An 8,619-nucleotide genomic window follows, 5' to 3' on the forward strand; every position below is an offset into this window, starting at 1 on the left:
TGAATGATTCCATTTTGGTAATGACAGTTTTCACACTAGCAATATAATTGGTATTTTACAGTTGTCTAGTTTTTGGGGAAACAGAGCCAGTAGTTTAACTGAAAGTCAGATTCTCATGCAACAGAGGAGTTTTGTTAACCCTTTTACTTACATACTTCAGAACACATGTGGCACTATGGTCTGAGATAGATACTAGTGAGCATAGTGATTTACAAGTGGCTCAAGTAGCTTTCAGTTGGGTTTACCACTGCAAGAGCAAAGAAGCAGGGCAAAAGATATGTGAAATTAAATACACAGAAGAGTAGGTGGACATAGATCCTCATCACTTCCATAATTCTCGCAAGGGTGCACATAATTTGGTCAATGCGTCCTTTGCAAAATGGTCTAGCAGGTCAAGGGGCCAAGATTGTGAGCTCTTATACCACTAGGCTAGGCGGGGATCACATCAGCACTCCAGAGCCTATTTGCCAAAATAAAAGGCAATTCTTTGCAGAGTAGATTACATATTCCATGTTCTCATTACTGTATCATTAGGACCATGGTAGTCCTAGTCACAGATGGGAATTTAATTAAGATAGTGAAATGAACTCATTTCCCTTGGCTGTTAAGTTGGCAGTTGATGGTGAGGGTAAGAGTGGAAGCTGACAAGCTAGTACTGGGATCTGCAGAAGCCCAGGGAAGAGATTGTTTAGACTTGTGTCATAATAGTACTGATAGGGTGGTTAGATTCAGGACATATTTTTGAGGCTTGGTAGAAAGGGCTTGCTGATGGAATTAACATGGGACAGTAGGCTTTTGACTTGTGCAGTTAAGAGGATAGTGACCTTTAAGAAGGAGAATAACTAGAGGAAGAGGGTTTTCAGAGGAATATAAAAAATACTGTTTTGACCCTGTTAGTTGAGGTCCCTGTTAGACTTCAAGTGTTCTGGGCATATTCAGAGGAATATAAAAAATACTAGATTATTTGTCTAATCCAGAGATGTAGACTTGCTGCTCCTAAGCATGTGTGAGTGTTACTGAAAGCCATGAATGATATCATCCAGGTTGACTGTGCAGACAGAAACAAGAGTGGGACCCAGAGCTGGTCCAAATTTATTAATCCTATTTTCATAAAGTAAATTCACAGAAATAGATTTATTCACAGAAATAGGTCAAAGAGTAACCAAAGACTTGAGTTTAACAATGTAAATGCTATTTTGAATGGCTGTACTGTCATATCTCCACATTAAAACAGGATAGGGAGGCACTGGGGCCAATTTTTCATAGACATCTTTTAAGAAAACCTAGGTCAGAAGGTCAAGCAGTTGAACTTTGTGCCCTGTCAGCCCCTAATTTCCCTGTCAACTTGAACTTCATTCTAGAAGTTCAGTCCCTGCCTTTGCAGCCGTGTACTTTCTTGGAATGTTTTATGTTCAAATATGTCGCATGTCGGAATGATAGCTCTCTGGCCTGTGGGACAATCTATGATTAATGCATCCCACGAGAGTACATGCCTTTCATCTGGCCTCCAGCCCTTATTGAATGGGGGCAAGATTGAAAATTTATAAAGATAGGATAAGGCCTATGGCAAAACGGAAACTCATTTAGAGGCTTATTAGTCAGATTGGAATTTAAAAAGGAGATTTTTCAAGAGATCATTATGTCTGTCTATTAAATCGGTTACCTGGGATGTGTCAGGAACATGAAAGTTCTATTGATTGCCTCTCCCAAGGACCCAGCATGCATGGTGTATCTTAAGAAGTAAAGGGTGTATCTTGGTTACAGTTAGTAATGTCTGTAACTCTGAAGGGAATGAGGGTTTTGGCAAGGCCTTGTATTGTCACCGTGGTATATGAGGAGATATACTAAAACTAATATTGTTTTGACTTACATTTTGGGTATATTTGTGAGCAAGAGATTCTAATATGTTGATTTTTTTTTTACCTTGAAGAAGACAATTTGTAGGTAATGGCCTGATAATTTATAATACATATGAAGATGGGACCATTTGTTGGCCAGGGCATCCAGTGTTAAGGCGATTGCCTTAAGATTGGCTAAGTGTGATGTTTCTTGGGTCCTGTCCTTTGTTAGGGACATCCTGGCTAATGGATGGAAAGCAGAAACATTCCACTAAGGTCTATCAGCTGTCATGTTTAGCAGTGCCATTGGCATAGTCCAGGAACTGCCACTGCTGTTCACTCAGTTAATCCCAAGGATCACCAAAGATAGCTAAGGGGTTTAGGGAAGGGTGACCTCCTCCAGCACCATGGTATCTGGCAAGGAACTGAGAACAGCGGAAGCTACCTCTTCTGCTGGTGGAATATCCTACAGTGCTCAAGTTTGGTTCCATACTGTCTTAGGGAGGCCTCAGTAGCTATGCCAATGTTGTGAAGGTTGGTTTTTAAAACCCAAAACATAATGGGCAGGTGGGAGTGGAAGACCACACACTAAGAGTTTGTAAGAGCCCCTATTTCCTGGAGAGTCCGGTAGGTAGTCAGTCATTAGTTGTTTAATGCCATTAATAAACGTGTCAAATGCATTTCCTTGGAAGAGGATACTATGAATGTGATGTCATACCTATGCTCCAGGAGAAAGGTGTGTATAGTTAAGAGCCTGTCTGCAAAGACTGTGTGTGATGGCAGAGCTGCTGAGAAATTCCATGGGTAGCTTGCAAAAGGTGTATTGAGTTCTTTTGAAGGTGGAGGCAAACGTGGTGAGAGATTGTTAAAATAGGAGTTTAGCCACCTGTAGTTGTCTTTACGTTCTGTCTCTGACTGATAAGAGAAAAAGGAAGAGACCCAGAGTCTCTAGGCAGCAACCTTAACCACAGGATACTCAGTCCCTCTACCCCTCAACTTGTTTTTTATTTGTAATCTCTATTTTCTTTGAATGCTTACCTGAGAAGATCCTGGTAGTTCCAAGTGTTCTGGTGGACACCCTCTCTAGAGTGTCCCAATCAACCTTAGAGATCCTGGGGGTCTGCATGAGCAATAGTGGACTCAATTTTGTCTTTTAAATTATTTATTTTTTTGACAATTCATTTATTTGTTTTGAGACAGAGTCTCACTCTGTCGCCCAGGCTGGAGTGCAATGGAGCGATCTCAGCTCACTGCAACCTCTGCCTCCCAGGTTCAAGCGATTCTCCTGCCTCAGCCTCCAGAGTAGCTGGGATTACAGGCCTGCACTAATTTTTGTATTTTTAGTAGAGATGGGGTTTCACCATGTTGGTCAGGCTTTAAGGAAGAGATTATTAACATGTCAACATGTACCAGCATTTAATAATACTCAACGCTTTTACCAGGTTAAGTGTAATTTACAATGAGCTGAGAAACATCTTCAGGTGTCTCAGGGGAAACAAGATCAAAGAGTTCCTTCCCCTCTCTTTCCTTTCCTCTCTCTCTCTCTCTCTCTCTTTTTTTTTTTCATTGATTCACCGTCCTCTGTGGATGGGATCTGTGATAGCCCTTGGGGTTGGGGACCAATGAGCAATGGCTACAAGGATGCAGCAGAGAAGGTGCCACTGGTCCCAGCAGCATTGAGTCTAATCAAGTACTGTCTAGGACTATCCTCAGGGGGAGGACCATTTGACTCTTGGGGTCAGGAGAGTGAATTATATTCTTCTCCCAAGTGCTGTTGAGGGCAGGCAGCATCACTTACTAGAAGTCTACTACAGCCCACTGGCTCCCTCAGCTTTCCAGCTAGCATTCAGCAATATACACACCCATGACTCTATGATGGGGGAAACTCCACTCCTAGTGTCAGGGGATATTCAAATTATAATCACTTGAAGGTGCACTGAAGAACAGCCAAATCACATGGCCAATTCAAAAGAGGCTTCCCTCTTGGTGGGATTAAGTTGGAATGCAGTATCCTGGAGTGGGTTATTGGGATTGGGACAGGAGCTACACTTCTTTAGGAAGGGGATTCTTGGCAGTATTCAGAAGAGGTAATACAAAGCCATGCAAGGCAGTACACAAGAATGTCATCAGAGTAGAAAGGCCTCAAAAACAGTAGAGCCCAATCTAGATAGGCAATTAAACCATGAAAGGTGAAAGGGCATCTCTGAGGGACATTTCACTGGAGTTTAGAATGATCCCATTTTTGTTGCCAATTGTGTTTTAAATGAGTCCCTTTGTGGGGTCTTTAAAAATTGTTACAAGGCATGGAAATCACACTCAGAAATGCATATGAGATAAAAATTTATTATCACAGTTTCTAGAGGGAACCACAGGCATGCCATGCCAGGGGCCCTATGAGAAGAACTCCTAGGGAGCAGGCTCCATCAAGCAGGAGAGCCAAGAGAGAATGTGAACCCATGGGGCAGGTACCTCCATTGAGAGTCAATGTGGACTACACAAGCAAGAAGCAGGAGGGGATTTTACTGGTACATTTGAATATCATTAGGTCACAATCAGGGAAGGCAAGAAGAGGAACTTGTGGCAGGAACCAGCCTTATCACACAGGTGCACCTGGTAACTTGGTGAGGGGTGGATTGCTCAGAGACTGTTCATGGAGAGGTTAATGTATCAGGAACATATGAAGTTAAAAAAAATTACAGTATGCCACCCTGCTACGCTGTATTTTGGTTACAAATTTTATGGAGAATAACTTTTCTATCCCTTCACCTTCAGCCTATGCGTGTCCTTACAGCTAAAGTGAGTCTTTTTCAGGCAATATATAGTTTGATCTTGTTTTATCCATTCAGTCACTCTATATGTTTTGATTGGATAATGTAATCCATTTAATTTAAAGTGATTATTGATAGGCAAGGACTTACTATCATTATTTTGTTAATTGTTTTCTGACTGTATTGTAGTTCCTGTTTCTTCCTCTCTTCTTGTTTTCCTTTTTGATTTGATGATTTCTTTTGTAGTACTATGCATTGATCTCTTTATTTTTGTCTTTTGTGTATCTACTACAGATTTTTAGTTTGTAATTACCATAAAGTTTGCATAAAACATCTCATAACAGTCTATTTTAAGCTGATAACCTAAGTTAAACTGCATACAAAAACTCTACATTTTACTTCTCCTCACCTACACATTTTGTATTACTAATGTCACAATTTATAACATAATACACTGTATCCATTAGCAAATTATCATAGATATTTTAAAAATTTGTTTCTTTAACTTTTATACTAAGATTAAAAGTGAGTTACACACTACCATTACAGCATTATTCTGATGTTGACTTTATACTTACCTTTACCAGTGAGTTATATGCTTTTATACATTTTCATGTTGCTAATTATAGTCCTGCCATTTCAAATCGAAGAACTCTTTTTAGCATTTCTTGTATGGCTGGTCTAGTGGTGATGAACTCCTTCAGTGCATCCACTCTTGAATATTTTTGTTCCACTGGAGTGCTAGAATCTCTCATCTGGATTCCAGGGCTCTGACAAAGGTATTCTTGTTTATGGGTAGTTGACAAAATTGGTGTTTCTCTAGGGGGATAGCAGCTGCAAACTTCTTTTTCATTATGTTGCTAATGCCCCTTCTGACAGAAGGTTTTTCTGGATACCATACTTTCTCCACCAGTATGTTTGGAGTTGTCCATATCATCTGCTGTTAAAAATGTCCCTGAACCTTTGGTCGGCCCTGACAGACCTATCTGTTCTCTGTTCAATCCAGTTACCAACCTGACCACAAGATGTACCAAAGATTTTTTGTATTAAAATAATAATATTTAATAGACATCTGCTCTGTGCCAAGCATCTTGACCTATACTTTGTAGGAATAATCTCCTTAATCTTCAAAATAAATCTTTGAGAAAATATCATTTCATACATGATGAAACCCAGTCTTAAAAAGGAAAAATGACTTGTTGAAGGTTATGAAGTGATGGCAGTGGGATTTAAACCAGGATTATTTCACTCCAGAAAGTCCAGACTCCTTTTTTTGTATTACTTAAATAGTTTATTGGCAAGTTGATTATTGTTACTTTATTTTATAACTCTAAAAGGAATATATACACAATGTAAAATATTCAAAAGATGTCAGCTCCTCCAGAAAAAGTATGGTTCTTGTGCTGAAGAACTCAGTGGGTAATGTGGACGGAGCTCCTGCCTTAAGAGAGACAAGTGTGTAAATGGACTGGGAGAGGCCATCATGTGATGCTTGGGAAGGAGACATTCAGGTACTGACAACAAAATCCACAGAGGAAGAGACAAAGAAATGGTTCACCTCAAAGTCTATGTGGGGAAAAAAAATCTCTGGAACCATGAGATATGCAAAAGTGGTTCTGAATAATTGTTACCTGGAATGTTATTTCCTGCTACACATTAATACATTTGCTAAAAAAAGGCAGAAATTTTAATTTGGATATCTGATTCCACTAGGGATGACCCAATGGGAATCTTCAGAGGAATTGGTTTTGCTAGCAATACTTGTATGATATAAGTTATGCTGAGTCTGACTGGCTGCCAGCCAGTTATGAGGCTCAGTCTGTGAAGTATCACCTGGCTGAGAAGTTCTTTCAAACTCAGAAATTACAAAGTATCAAGTCTTAATATTGGTTGTACCCTAGATATACTGGTTAAAACTAATTACAATTTAAAAAAATATATAAATATATGATGAACAAGGTAATTGCAGAGGGATCTAAATGATCAAGTCACTTATGTCTAACAGCATCTTCTGGAGGTGTTATTCTAGGCAGCCAAATCCTAAGTTTTTAGTCATTGAAAATTCTAGAATCAGAAAAAAAAGGTTAAGTATATGGCAGCAGTTAATGGTTTAAACCTAAGATAGTTTGATGCATCCACCACCATAAAAATAATTACTGCAGAGATATGACTTTACCCTAGGGCTCCTCTGGCCTGGAGTGGTCAACACAGTTCTTTGGAGACTTACTGTTTTCTGCTTTTACAGTTGAAATATGTCTTCTCCTAAGTGACAAGTTTCCTCTTCCGGTATGTTAATACCTTAAATCTAATAGTTAAGTCTAACAGACCTAGAGTCAAACTGTTAGTTTCTTATGATTTCTCATGTCTCAGCTCTGATTCTCTGAGTTGAGATAATACTTCATTTATCTGAGAGAAATTTTATAAGTTCTTGGGGGAAAATGATGTCTTTTTAGAACAATATAGATAGATTTCTCAACCTTGAGACGGGAACATGATGATGACTTTTTAGAAAAAGGCAGATTGATTTCTAAACCTTGATATGGGGGACATGATGATGTCTTTTTAGAATTATGTACATCGATTTCTCAACCTTGAGGTCTCAGAAGTGCAAGCTGCCTTTAGACCCCGGTGAGATGGGGTAGACCAATTATACATATCTTCATTCTGTTCCTATGTGAACAAGGACTCGAGACCTTGGCTGGGCCATGGCCAGTGTATGGTAATTTAGTGGAAGATAGGTGACTGAAATCAATATTTCCTAAGCTAGCTCTTAGGATCAATGTCTTTTCCATTTAGCCGTATTCCTTTATCAAACTCAAATAGTAGGATTTTTCAACAGTGGAACAGGCTGATGTGAAACATGTTTCCAGATAAAGACATTTATTTTGTTTCTGTTGCTGTTTAAAGCAAATAACAGACAGAGTCTGGCAGGGTGCGGTGGCTCATGCCTGTAATCTCAGCACTTTGGAAGGCTGAGGTGGGTGGATCACTTGAGGTCAGGAGTTTGAGACCAGCCTGGTCAACATGGTGAAACCCCATCTCTACTAAAAATACAAAAATTAGCCAGTCGTGTGGGATGCACCTGTAATCCCAGCTATTCAGGAAGCTGAGGCAGGAGATTGACTTGAACCTGGGAGGCAGAGGTGCAGTGAGTCGAGATTGTGCCACTACACTCCAGCCTGGGCAACAGAGCAAAAAACTCTGTCTCAAAAAAAAAAAAAAAAAAAAAAATCCAACCTCAGGCAGGGGATCCCCTTCCCTTCATCCATTCAGGTCTGCTTTTCAACTATAACCTCATCACTGACATCATATCCCCTATTCCCCTAAGGATGGCCCAGGACAAGAACAGCTGCCATCCCTATGGGAGCCAGGTGGCTGCAGGGCACCAACAGTATGTGGATGAGAGAACATCACTGGACATCTCCTGATCCCTGCACCCAGGTGTGCTCAGTGCCACATCTGGGCTTCCACAGGTCTGTGTCCCACAGTGTCCTCAGGTGACCCTGCATTCTGTTCCCAGAAAAGTATGCCTTGGGCTAGAGAAGCAGCAGGGGACAGCCAGCTGATATCTTGTGGAGAGCCATCATCATGCATCATCAGAGTGTCTATCAAGACCCCACAGGACTGCCAGGAATTTTCACTGGCCGAAAATAGCAGTGTCCACCACTTTAAGAAAAAGCATCTGGTTTCCCTTCCATGTGACTGCTGATTTTGGTCCTGTAGGATGATGACATTATGCACTGGCCTCTGTCACTTTTTCTAACTGAGACACTAGAGAGGGAGAGGGAAACAGGAAAGAAAAATCTAGAAGACGTTTTGGAAAGATGTTAGATTCTCAAATACAGTCATGGTCAAAGCAAGGTGATGGGAGCAGAATAATTCTTTAATGAGTATTTGAATGGAGGCACCTGTGAAGCATCTTTTGCCTTAGAGAGAGAACAGATGCTACAATTATGGACTGTGCTGTTTATTTTTTATCTTGCAGTAGTTGCTGCAGTGTCTGCTGACATCAA

This window comes from Macaca fascicularis, chromosome 14 (assembly GCF_037993035.2).
Source record: "Macaca fascicularis isolate 582-1 chromosome 14, T2T-MFA8v1.1".
In the NCBI taxonomy this organism is placed as follows: Eukaryota; Metazoa; Chordata; class Mammalia; order Primates; family Cercopithecidae; genus Macaca; species Macaca fascicularis.